General features: G+C 34.8%; 1 long non-coding RNA gene across 1 annotated transcript; it reads right to left on the bottom strand.

Moving 5' to 3' along the window:
• Positions 1-2,925: 2,925 nt before the first annotated feature.
• Positions 2,926-10,534, bottom strand: LOC121325177. The gene is made up of 3 exons (XR_005951322.1): positions 10,348-10,534; positions 4,345-4,446; positions 2,926-3,139 (listed from the first exon to the last, which is right to left on the bottom strand). It is a non-coding gene; the product is annotated as an uncharacterized LOC121325177 (long non-coding RNA).
• Between the last annotated feature and the right edge of the window lie 4,253 nt (positions 10,535-14,787).

Here is a 14,787-nt window from a genome sequence, read left to right as displayed (position 1 = left end):
CCAGCAGCTTTGCTAAACTAATAGATTACTAGTCTAGTTTGGTTACAGTGTGTGTGTGTGTGTGTGTGTATCGAAAAGACATGCATTTAAATATAAATGAAATAAAAATGTGCCTGGTCTAGTTGAATTAACCTTGGTTTTATAATACAGGACATTATGGGCAAGTAACAGAATAACAAAAGAATTATAACACACATTAAAAGACAAATAATAATCATTCCAAAATGTTGATAAGTCAGTGCTAAAATGCTACTACCACAACTTATAACAACAATAGAACAGTAAACCCTTTGTTCTTATTGTTCACCGGAACCCAGAGATGGAATTACAGATTTACGTGTACAATTTAGTGTATTTTATGTATTATACTACGTTGGCAACATAACAGAATATATATATATATATATATATATATATATATATATATATATATATATATATATATATATATATATAAACTGTAGAATAAAGAAAGAGAAACTGTAGATCTAGTAACTTTTATTTTGTTTTTAAAGCTGACGTCAGAAAATGGAATGTTCACAGCCCAATTAGCAATGCTTCCTGTCAAATCACAGAAATGTTCAAAAAACTGTAAAAAAAAAAAATTCTATACTAGGTCATGCATTTTGAATCAGATTGCAGTTCTCTAAACTCTTGCCATGTGACCTCAAACATTAAACAACATAGTAATGGAGCAAACAACTGTGCTTCTTGCATATGCTGTATTAAACAAACCACCGCACGCCTCCATTAACTCCCTACCATCAGCCAACTGGCAAACACAGAACTTCTGTTTGAACGTGACATCAAGCCATCTACTATAACCCTGCGGCTATTCCAGCAGTTGCCTGATACTGCAGAGAACCCAACAACAGGTTAAACAAATACAATAAGAACACCCCATCCCTCCCGCAAGTCAGTTTCAGCCATGATCGACAGTACTGTGGGATTTGATAGGCGACTGAGAGTAACAGGACAGGTTCTTCTGCACAAATTACTGCTATCCGCGTCTGACGATGCTCTCTGGATAGCGGCACAGAACACAGCCAGAAGAAGCTGTTAGATGTATCGGAAAGAAAGAGACGCACAGGGCAAGCTAACAGACACAGATCCCACCTGTGCATTGTTTCCATACATTTCTAAGAGGATGGCTTTATCTAGACACAAACAAAGCCATGGAAGGTACTGTGTAGCAGCCTCACAGTACTCTGGTGACTCACTCTTGCAGTGCCTGTCTATCACCGAAAGCTCAGTTTGAAAGATACATGACAGGAGTTTAGTGAAGTGTTTTACACTCTACTTGGAGTGGCAATTCAGTGACGTGTCACAGTGTAAGGAGAGGGTGGGGAGGTGGGGGGTCCATTCCTTCTGCTGGTAAAGCGTTCAGTAACATTACATGGGGGCTAACTAATATTTTTCTTTCCAGTCGATAAAGAATATGTGTATTTTTATTTTAAGGTACTACTTCTTTTTTCCCTTGATTGGATTTCAGGTGACATACAAATCTGAACTAAACCACAAAGTTTTACCTCAGTAGAAATACATACATCTCAGTTAAGCATGCTTTTAAAAATCTCACTCTCCCCACTCAACCACTGTCTAAATGGAAGCACTCAAGTCTTCAGAATTCTCTTTGAGTTTTAGCATAATACTAGTTTAAAGAGCTGTCTATACACAAGTTAAGAATGGTGTTATAATAATAATAATAATAATAATAATAATAATAATAATAATAATAATAATAATAATAAGCAATACAATATTATAGGCAGGCAAAATTACTTTTGTAAAATGAAATCAAGCTTTACACTATTTCTGCGCCTTTAGAATACAATTGTAAGAGTTATTCCCTGTTAAAAAGCAGCAGCATGTTTAATAACATATTGTGTTGAAATATGTTAATTGAAATGATAATACAGTCCAGTAAGAAAATATGTTCCCAGGCAGCCCCTCAAAAAACAAAATCTATAAGCTGTGCATTTTAATAGAGACACCATCAGTCTCTAATAGTCATTTTCCTTGTGATGTGTGGCTTTGATTTCACTCTTATCTCGCAGGGCTCTTGGCTTCCCTGAGAAAGGGATTATTGAAATGTGTGCGTCTCCTTCAGAAGCTCTCGATCATTCAAGCAGACTCCCCTCAAGAGCGATGCAGCGAGAGCGCTCAGCTGCCACAGCCCCGGGAACTCACCAGGGAACGCCAGTTTCACGCTAATTGGGTTTTGTGCAGGAATCCAAGTACCCCCCCCCCCCCCAAAAGCGCCTTCGAGAGGTACGCTTACCAGATAGAAAGACAAACATATTTAGCACAACAATTATGATAATTGCTGAAACACTCAATGTGATTAGGGAACCCTTCTGCATGATCAAATATTAATCTGATGTCTTCACCCTAACCTGCTCTGAACATAAGAGGCTTCTTATGCTCTTAAGTATTAACAGATTTGTGCAGGGCTGAACTCATAGTGCCTAATAATATTGGACATGCAAGTCAATAGAGTAAAGAAAGCTTCCAAGAATGTAATCCACTTACACCCAATATAGAATACAAATAGAAATATAAAAAATAATAATGTATTAGCTTCCTGGGATCATACAATCTGAAGCAGTGTCTTACAGTACTGTATGTAATGTACTGCCTAATGTATGTACTTAAATGTACAGCTGTTAAGTGTTTTACATTATGCATGTATGTATTTTAAACAAGAACTAGCTTTGACTACAGCTTACATTTAAGATTCTACTGTATATTGAATGACACTTTATTGTATTCAGAAGATTCTTACACAAAACATTTGTTTATATAAAATGTAGAATGTAGAATGAATTGAAATCAGAACTGAATCATTTTATTTTTCTAAGCTCAAAACAATTGAGAGACATTTTCAATTTGAATAACTGTGTATATATATATCCAGAATTGCCAGTGGTGAAACATTAAACTGGAGCACATGCACTTTAATTATGAAGTATTTTCCCATTCATTTTCTGAAGAGATACTAGGGGCAGGGAGACTGGGAGAGGGCTCAGAAATCTCTGGGGATGCACAGGATTGTTCAGGGTTAAGTATATTTGAGTGTTTCTGATCCACCTCTGTATAGAGTGCCATACCAGGAGAAAGGTCGCTCTAGTATTGAGACCTGTGAAAATAGATAATATAGATATGGGAAAACTAACCCAGACAAACACATACAGCAACAATGAAATACAATCCTTTGGGAATCTGGAACTTCATTTAGGTGCAGCATTGTGCTTGCAAAGCAGTGGCACAGGCTGGGTTCACATGAGTGTGTGTGCGGGCCCTCGTTTTGAGATGAAGCCCATGCAATCACTGAGGACTGGAGCTGTTTACGTCTCAACCCCTGTTAAGTAATTCTTCCAGTTGCTGTGATCTGTTCCACATCCCAGATACAGCCAAACATGACTGAGAAAACACTGTGATTTTTCTTACTTTTTTATTAATTGTGTTTGCATGCATCTGTATGGAAATTGGAAATAAATAACACCAAAGGCATAATTAATGGAATGGATAATATGCATATCTATGCCAATGGAAACCCCCCCCCCCACCCCCCCCCCCCACCCCCCTTTTACAACTTCAAAGCACTCAATCAAAATATAAAGTAAACAATATAAGAAAGTACGTCCATTAGACACATGTTTCGACTTGAGCCTTCATCAAAGTTTTACTTAGCATTTAAAACTCAGGGCATTGAATTTATTATGGTGATTCACCACCACAACATATGCTTGTTTCATATATTAAATAAAATGATACTTGTGTATTGACTTTTATTTATGTTTTATTTATTTTAACAAAATGGAAAACACAGTTTAGTCCAGTGGAAATTTAGATTTTTTTTTAAATGGTAAAAAAATATATATTATTAATGATACAGATTCGCAAGAAACAAGTTGGGTCCATTTCATGCTGGGATTAACATCCAGAGTAATTTTAAATGATTAAACAATACCAATTATTATTATTATTATTATTATTATTATTATTATTATTATTATTATATTATTATTATTATTATTATTATTATTATTCCTTTTAGATTGGGGCATTGGGGCAAACTTTGCTCTGGAACAAAAGCTTAGTAAACATGATCCAATGCATCTAACTTATTGTTTAAGAGAAATATCTCTGCATTGCCATCGTGCTATTTATTAGAAATGACGTCTGAGATGCTTACATTTAAAAGTATGATCCTGACTAATAAGAGATTAACCTAAATTGCAGCTTTGAAATAAAGAACCCAGTTAATACGGAGGAGAAACCTGGCCGGCAAACATGAACAAATAATAATACAAAAACAAAAGAATGCATGTAAACAGTTACCGCAGCAAACAGTCCAGCAAGCGAAGCAGAGTGGAGTTGGGTTCTCTATGGCAAAGGGCACATCAGCAGTTTATTGCAGTTGGAAAGGCTGCTTGTATGATCCTGTTACAGAGACACAAAGGGCCATGTATCAGTCACAATAGCTTTCATTTAACCCTATTTAATAAAGGCTATTTCAAATGTATTACGGACAATGACCCTCTGTGTTTCCACAATCCAAAAGGGGCCTTGAGGCTGTTGCCATTCCTACCAAGTTATGAAAGAAAAACCCAACTGATGCAGAGCTGCATGTTAATTAAAAAAAACAAACAAACAAAAACAATTATTAGTATCATATGCGCAAAAAGGTCCTACCTGCAGCAGAAAAATGAATACAATCTTAGAAAATAACATGAATACCATCTTAGAAAATAACATGAATACAATCTTAGAAAATAACATGAATACCATCTTAGAAAATAACATGAATACCATCTTAGAAAATAACATGAATACCATCTTAGAAAATAACATGAATACAATCTTAGAAAATAACATGAATACCATCTTAGAAAATAACATGAATACAATCTTAGAAAATAACATGAATACAATCTTAGAAAATAACATGAATACCATCTTAGAAAATAACATGAATACAATCTTAGAAAATAACATGAATACCATCTTAGAAAATAACATGAATACAATCTTAGAAAATAACATGAATACAATCTTAGAAAATAACATGAATACAATCTTAGAAAATAACATGAATACCATCTTAGAAAATAACATGAATACAATCTTAGAAAATAACATGAATACCATCTTAGAAAATAACATGAATACCATCTTAGAAAATAACATGAATACAATCTTAGAAAATAACATGAATACAATCTTAGAAAATAACATGAATACAATCTTAGAAAATAACATGAATACAATCTTAGAAAATAACATGAATACAATCTTAGAAAATAACATGAATACCATCTTAGAAAATAACATGAATACCATCTTAGAAAATAACATGAATACCATCTTAGAAAATAACATGAATACAATCTTAGAAAATAACATGAATACCATCTTAGAAAATAACATGAATACAATCTTAGAAAATAACATGAATACAATCTTAGAAAATAACATGAATACAATCTTAGAAAATAACATGAATACCATCTTAGAAAATAACATGAATACCATCTTAGAAAATAACATGAATACCATCTTAGAAAATAACATGAATACCATCTTAGAAAATAACATGAATACCATCTTAGAAAATAACATGAATACCATCTTAGAAAATAACATGAATACCATCTTAGAAAATAACATGAATACAATCTTAGAAAATAACATGAATACAATCTTAGAAAATAACATGAATACCATCTTAGAAAATAACATGAATACAATCTTAGAAAATAACATGAATACAATCTTAGAAAATAACATGAATACAATCTTAGAAAATAACATGAATACAATCTTAGAAAATAACATGAATACAATCTTAGAAAATAACATGAATACCATCTTAGAAAATAACATGAATACCATCTTAGAAAATAACATGAATACAATCTTAGAAAATAACATGAATACCATCTTAGAAAATAACATGAATACAATCTTAGAAAATAACATGAATACCATCTTAGAAAATAACATGAATACCATCTTAGAAAATAACATGAATATAATCTTAGAAAATAACATGAATACCATCTTAGAAAATAACAAGAATATAATCTTAGAAAATAACATGAATACCATCTTAGAAAATAACATGAATACAATCTTAGAAAATAACATGAATACCATCTTAGAAAATAACATGAATACAATCTTAGAAAATAACATGAATACCATCTTAGAAAATAACATGAATACCATCTTAGAAAATAACATGAATACCATCTTAGAAAATAACATGAATACCATCTTAGAAAATAACATGAATACCATCTTAGAAAATAACATGAATACCATCTCATAAAAAATATAATCTTAGAAAATAACACAAATAAAATCTTAGAAAATAAAATATTGTTGTTGTTTCTTTGATTTTAGTGTAGAAGTTCATACTGTATATAAACTATAAAAATAAATGTGTTTGTTGTGTTCTGTGCTGTATTGTAGTATATTTATCCTGTTAACATATATTATATTTCTTTTTAATTTCAATTGATGTTTGGGTTAACCATTGAGGAGATTGCTGATCAGGGCTGTATTTTATTCTCGGAATGACCGCTTCAGTCGCCATTTTAGCAAAAAAGCAACGTGAAAAGAAAGCAGCTATACCCAAACCACCATCTTGGTTTCGAGTAGCATTACAGTGCTTTGCATGCATTTTACTCAACATTAAATATCTACAGTAAATGACAACAATAAAACATGTAATGCAATGCCTTAATGGCTTTCAATAGATATTACACACAGCGCAGTAAAACTCCCTTAGAAATGATTATTCTTACATGTACCTTTTTATTCTTATTGAAATATTTTGTAGTTTTGCAGTTTGCCTCGTCACTACTGTTTTGTCATTTCTGTTCTGTGTGGTCCTTGCATAAAACCTGAGAGATCCACCAGCATATTTACATTCCAAACTGCATTACACCTTCCAGCAATATCTTTGAAAACAAACGAAAAAACGTGAACACAGTAACAAGCTACTCTCTAGAAACACATTTGTTTTTTGCGTCACCGAAAAAATATATATAAATAACTGTGTTGTAATCAGTGGTGTAACACAAAAAGCACTACAGCACTTTGTTATTTTAGCAAATTCATTTTTTAGACTGTTAGCATTTTATTTCAATCTGAGTTCCTTTTAATAGTTATAATACTGATATTTACTTGGAGTTGGCTGTCAAAAAAAAAAAAAAAAAAAAAAAAAAACCCTATTAACGGCAGTACTGGTACTGAAGGACTCTGCAGAAACCAGACTCAGGAAAGGTGATTCTTGGCTTATCCAATACAGTAATCAGGCATGTTTCTGCTTTATTAACTCTGCAAGAACACTGCCCTGCCCTCTATCACTAGGAGTGCTAATAGACGATAATCACCATGTTTTTTGGAAACCTTACAAATTAAATGATGAAGTGTGAAGGCTAAACTAATGCACTATATTCAAGGGCAAACCAGTCAGCCGCCCACCACCTCATTTGTTGCATATTATCCAATGCAATCTACACTAGATTATATTCAGAACATTTTTAAAAGGAAGCTAAAATTGTTATTCAACTTGAAAAACAAAACAAAACAAAAATGAAATTAAAAAAAGCTCATTTTCAATTGCAAAAGGTTAATAACACCATTACAAAAAGATAAAGGGACATTTAGACAAACTTTTCAGCGAGTAGTCTTTTCCAGTGGGATCTCAATTAAACATTTGTCAATGCAACTAATGGTGCCTCATATTAGGGATGAATGTACATAGAGTTGTTTTCATACAATTGTTCTGCTTTGATGGATATTGCCAGGTATGTCTCCATAATTATATTTGTCTTTAAGACTTTAATAAGATGTGCCCTCGATTGCCACCCCCACGCCAGGATTAAAAGGGAATGCAGCCCTTTAACATGAACACTCACTTCACCAATCTCCAGGGTGATTATTGTACTCGCAGTCATTCCCCTTTCCCTCTCAGACAACTCATCACATTTAATATGTTGAATTTGATTGACTACAACCCCATAACATGCAACTGCTGGCTCACGCTTGGAAACAAATTCATCAGCTCTCCGCAGATATATTGTTCATATTAGAAAAAAAAAATGTCATTAACAAAATGTTAAATAAAACCGACATCTCTCTCTCTCTCTCTGTACACGCACGCATGCACACACACACACACACACACACACACACACACACACACACAGATTTGTCAAACAGAACTACCTTCTGTTAAGATTTGCAGTACGTACTCACATGTACAGAGTGGGGGAATTTGCTCTAAACTACAAAATTAGACCGTTCTTTTCAGCCAAGCTCCTGTTACATACACTGCATAATCTGCTTGATAATGTAGGATGATCCTGTTGTCAGACTTAGTCCTAAACCTTAGCATTATGTAAACCTTTAAAAAGGGATTCTGCATGTGTACGTCTTATTGAGGGGAAGATATCCACAGCACACAGGACCATACAGGCAGCAGTCCAGTCCAGGCTATTGTATCAAACATCTGTACTTTTATAAAAAGTGAAACATTGGTAAGATCACATGTGTTAAAACCTTTGTATTTCCTTGTTAATGTTGTTGAAGACGTTGCACTTAAATGTGAGGCAGGCATGGCTCTCGTCACAAGGCCTCCTCAGGATGGTTTGTACACAAATAAACGTTATCCTCTTTTCCAGTTATGATTTGTCCACATGAATTAACATAATGCTCTTACAGTAACTCAGGTGGCATTTAGCTTTACTCATTGAGATTTAAAAAAGATTAACACAAAAAAAGAAACACACTAAACATTACAATACATAAACATTATTCTAAATTCTCATCGATGTAAAATAATGGTCTATTATTTTACTATATATTCATTTTAAACCTACACATTTTATATTTAGCAAAGAATATATCTCAGAATAAAGAAGTGTTTGATGCATATTATTTAATTGCAAGAACATTAATAAATAAAGGGTTATAATTGTTTTTGTCACTGTTTTAAACCTAAAATAACTGCAATAATTATTTTGAGGTACAATAACAAGGAAATATTTAAAAAGTATAGTATTTAAATTATATTTGAAAAAGAAAAATCTATTACTGATAGGCCAATACAAAAATCTGTTGTTAATAGGCCTGTTTTAATGTATACATTTTAAATTAAATACAAAGCAGATATTTATTGACTTTCATTTCATTAAACTGAACAAGTTTATGCAAACATAACAGTACTATACACGCTATTGAAGTAGGGAAGCTGTTAGGCTTTTTAAAACACTTTTGAACATAATAATGAGACTTAATCATTATTATTCACTCATATAACTTTGCTATTACAATGTAAATTAAAGTAAAAGAAAATGTATGAAATGCATTTTGAATTGAACATATTAAAGGATATGAGTTGTCAACTTCTCTTGAATAAATCTTTGACCAAAAATATTAAATTTATGAATGTTCAATCTGCGAGTTTGTTTTTTCAATTAAAACAGGAAAAAAAAAATGTAACAGTGTGAGGTCTGAAGAAAGAAGTGCATTGAAAGAAATACACAACATTAACAGAAAAAGGAAAACGTAACAGTTAAGGAGAAAGAAAGAAAGAAAGAAAGAAAGAAAGAAAGAAAGAAAGAAAGAAAGAAAGAAAGAAAAAGAAAAGCAGAGCAAATAACAGACAGGAAGAATTACAAATGCTAATATATTCTTGTTCGACCTTACAAAGCAAATACATCTGATTACTGTACATGCAATCCACATGCAAGTTAAAACATGTTTGCATGGAAGACTCCAGCAGCATAGCTGCACGGAGAGAAAGAGACCTACGTGCGGAATGATAATTCATCCTCCTTCCATGTTACAGTTAGCTGAGAGAGACTCTAAACCCAGGAACCTAAGTCTAGTACAATATTGTTTTGCTTCAGCTATTTTTTGTTAAACACAAACACATAATAAACAGTTAGACATTTTCTGAAGGGCTTAAGTCCATGTTTATTGATATTTTCTGATTGCAAACATACAGCTGAATACAGTAAAATGATAAAGAATAACAAGCATGTGTTTGCACTTAATTACACAATAATTCTGACATCTAACTTTCACAATATGATTTAATTGTGAACTGCAACACCTTTTGTCATGCTTTCTTTCTATCTGTAACCGCAAACACAGTTAATTAACTATTTATTTATTTATTTATTTTTTAAATAGCAGATCTCTATTTATATCCATGGCCCGTCATTCTAACCAATATACAATATTATATTTCCCAATTCAAATGATAAAGCCGTTTAGTTAATTGTTTAGCTAATTAGTAAAATGTTCAGTGCTGTTCTTACTTACATCCATTCAAAAGGTTCTTCAGCCTTGTAAACCACTTTGTTCTTTGTCTATTGAAGCAAACAGCTAGCTGTTCCAATTGAGTGCGTTTTAACACTGAATGTCATTACTGTACCTCAAAGTACCCCAGGTACTGCAACATTAAAACAGTATTCCATACAAAAACCGTGTGTGGTAAAGAATAATCACTCAAGACCAGAACTCAACCAATAAAAAGGTTTTTTTTTTTTTTTTTTTTTTTAGACAAGCAGGAAATCACCACTTAATTCAACAAACATTTGTTTCAACTCAGGAACCATAAGCCAAACTTTTAACAGTTTTTTTTTCTTCTTGTTTTTCAGCCTTGTCGACTGGTTTCTTGAGAGAGAAAGTGAGCTGGTGAGATGCTGTAGCACCATCTACTGGGCTGCAGCTGCTGTCTGTGGCCTCTGCAGCTTTAAGAAGCTGTGCCTGCTTCCTCTATGACAGCAAGGGGCTGGGGAAATCCAAGCTGCATGTTTTAAAGCAGTTACACCCAGATTCATTCCCAAGTGTGCTATTAGTTTGATATGAGTACATTTTATTATTGCAGCAGTTGACTGTCCGGTTTGTTTACATTCCCCATGGTAGCTGTTTGCTACTATTAAACATACGTCTCGGTCAACCAGTCTCTCTCTCTCTCTCTCTCTCTCTCTCTCTCTCTCTCTCTCTCTCTCTCTCTCTCTCCTGTAATTATTTGGGAAGCTGTTTGTAAACAGAGTTTTAATTAAGCCATATTAGAAGTTCCACTCACACAAACTGCACATGTCCGTGCTTCACTGTCAGTTGTACAGCAGCTCAGGGAATAGAACATATTGCATTAAGAACAAATGTGGTGCACTGCACCTTTAAATGGCCATGTACCCAGAGCTGGATAAATAATAACAGACCAAACCCTGTCATTTGCCAGGCGAGGGCTGGCTCAGTGCTGGCTTGAATGTGGAGAACAGGACTTGATTAAGAACCCATGCGCCCCCACACACCTGAATAAACAGGTGGGGGTGCAGGAGCACTGTACAGAGTACTGAATGGAGAGCTGCTTTTACACAGACTGCTGCTGTACACAGCCAGCAGCTGAGCACTGTGCTGCACAGGGCTGCAAGGACTCATTGTCATACTGTACAGCAAGCCTGTCTATAGCTTCATTGTCCAAGTTGTGATGTTGAGTTTCAAAAAACCCTGTAGAATTTAAAATTCTTTTAAACTTGTGCTCAGCTGCTGTGTAGTGTATTTAAGTAGGTATGTATACAATACTTGTACAGTATGTAATAATAAATATTCTTATGCATGTATGCATGCATGCAAGGATGAGATGTACATTTAAAATGCTGCCTAACAAGGTCAATGTTTATGTGAACATTAGGCAGAGTAGGCTCCTTGTTTAAATGGTAATGAGTGTGTCACATTACAATGGGGATTAAACCCGTGCTGGAGGGTTTATCAAATCGAAACCTGGGCATGAACAATAAAGTGTCCCCTGTTCTGCACTTGTGCAAGGAGCAGCATGAGCAGCTCTGACATGCATTACATTAGTACAAAGAACACCACTGCCCTGGTTAAACACCCAGCAGTATAAAGCAGGATTACCTTGAGCAGATCGAGAGCTCTCAAACATGTACTTTTATATAAGCCTTTTAGAAGAATTGTTATTCACAGGCAATCAGAGAAGAAGTCAGTAATCCGCAATGAAGAGATGCCCTGACTGAATATTGTTGGGAAAATAAAGAGAATCAATAACTCTTCAGGGGGGTGAACTGGTAAAAAAAAAAAAAAAAACTTGAATATTCATTTCCTCTCTTTCTCGGGCCTGGGATTTACCTAAATTGTTTCCTGCAGCTTGAGGGATTTTCTGTCTTCTTGGAGAGATATGAGTTTATTTTTCTTGTGAGAGAGTGCGCAGCTCTGCAATGATCTCTCCAATTAGAATTCAACTTGCTCTTTTAAGACACAGGTCCACAGCTGATTTTAAGAATCTGTCAGACATACTGCACCAGGGAATAGGGTTACCAGACGTCCTGGGAAAACTGGGATTGTCCCATTTTTTGTCCTGGTCGGAAACAGTAACTGTGTTAAGTTGTCCCGGTTTTTCTATTGTATTCCCATTTTGGCTGATCTACTAATGTCCTGGTTTTTCACTCTGGAAATCTGGTCACGCTACCAGGAAATGTGAAGTGAGAAAAGGAGGTTAAACGTTCAGCATTCAGAATTGCAGTTGCAGACTGTGCTTCAGGGGATGGGATATTTTTATTCCTTCAAACTCTGAAAGGAGTTTTTAAGGTCAGGTGAAAGTTTTGCACATGTACTGCATTCATCAAATCTGATGTAATTGCTGTAAATATGGAATAAAAACATTTCTCTCGGAATTATAATCATATCATAAAATACTTAACTGATTAACTGTCACATTCTTGGCAGAAGTCGGTTCAACCAAAGACTCCCTTTGAGAGAGTCTGGAGTTAATAACTAATTCCAGATTTGAAAATTATAGGCTGTTTATGTAACAACCCCGCTATCACTGCTGGGTAAAGGATACAATGTGAGTTCGGGTTAGGGTTAGGGTTAGCACACTGACGCCTTTCAGAATCAGCAGTATTGTAACACCTTGAACATCGCTCTGAAAAATAACCACCTTTCTCTAGTGAAGTTTACACAGGATAGAAGACCCTGTATTCAGCAACTGAAATCTCCAGTCTGACGATGTGTAATTAATATTTCTTTCAAACTATGGTGCCACTTTTTTATATTCAGCAAAAAATAAAAAATAAAATCACAAAATGGGAACCGATTTTTAAAAATGATCATTTACATTTTTTTTTAAATTAATTTTGTGGGGTGTGCTATCTATACCCCAGCACCCTAAAAAGGTTTCAAGTGATTTTCTACATCCCTTTGTGAGACGATCCCAACACCAATGCTCTTCACCAGCCCCCCTCCCTGTGAGAGACAGGAGTGTGGGAGAGTGGGAGTGGGAGAGTGCACAGCGTTATAACGCAGAGTATAAGAATGCTGAACCTGAGCTCTTCAGTGTGTTGCACCCCCTGTGCCAGCCTGCATCCACATCCAGTTATACTGAGACGCTGCTTAGGGACTGCAGTGCACACTCAGAATAACCCATTCGCCAGCACAGTGCAGGACTGCATTGAACTTTCCTCATGATGGAGTCTATAACAGAGAGCATGGTGCAGAGCTGCAGCTGCTGTGACGTGTAGATTTTAACCCTCTCATCTCTGGATTTTCCACATGTGCCACGCAATACTCAAAGCTTTTTCCTCTAAATTATCACTAGAATGTTTTTCTTTCTTTTTTTTCAGAAAGGAGAAACCCATCCACTACAGTTACCATACAATCAACTTTTATGAGCTTGTTGGTGATCTTAAATGAGTTCCCATTCGTTTACAATTGTTATATAGCCCTAATGCTGGTTGAAAGTAAAAAGCTTTGCAAATATAGCCTGGCTTGTCCTGTTGGGATGAAACTTGCAAAAGGATACATGTAACGGCCATGCTTATTGAAACTTTGCACACTGTAACTCATTTACAGACTGAGGTGCAGTAGAAACAAATTCAGACTTCTACTGATAAATCTTCCTTCTATTCTTTGAAGTGCTTTTTACAGTCAGGGCAGGGTGACACAGGCCCTGCATGCAATACCTTTTCTCTTCCACACAAGTACTGCGCAGTAAAAGCTGCCACATGACGTGTAATTACTGCCAGTGTATCTGCACGCCCCTTCCGTTTCTGGAAAACCAATACATGGTGCAGAAGAAGCAGAGCACTGCACATATCCTGGTCATTGTTGGTTTATTACACATTCAGAACTCATGTCCCTTTCCAAGCTGTGTAAGGTATCTTGTTGCATTTTTTTTTTTACTAAGTAAACAGATTCAAATGTCATATCTTTAATGCAAATGTGTTTCTTAATGAATTATTATTATTATTATTATTATTATTATTATTATTATTATTATATATATATATAGATATATATATATATATATATATATATATATATATCAGCCCAGCCGATGGAATCTGTATACAGCCCAGCCGATGGAATCTGTACTATACTGCTGTTAATAGAGCTGAAAGGGTAGTTTCTTATGCTCTAATGAGCTCTACTCTGTCAGGTATGGTCAGAAGGAAAGACACGTGTTGGAAGATGTTTTCATGCTTTGTGATGATGGTCCACTATGAAAGGCGCTCTATAAAATAAAGACTGATTGATTTTCATTTCTAAAACACTAATATAAACCAATCACAGGCCAATCCCTGTTCCCAACCCCAGCTACCCCTCTCTGTCAGCTCGTTTTCAGCATGATTTAAAAATCCAGATTTCCAAGGGTTCAAGCAAGGACAAGGAAAGGAGGCATCAAGCACAAAAAGAAACAAAGAGTTTCCCCATAGCAACACATTGAAAGCACCACAC

Source organism: Polyodon spathula, chromosome 13 (assembly GCF_017654505.1).
Source record: "Polyodon spathula isolate WHYD16114869_AA chromosome 13, ASM1765450v1, whole genome shotgun sequence".
Taxonomy (NCBI): Eukaryota; Metazoa; Chordata; class Actinopteri; order Acipenseriformes; family Polyodontidae; genus Polyodon; species Polyodon spathula.
This window is presented reverse-complemented; position numbering and strand designations above follow the sequence as displayed.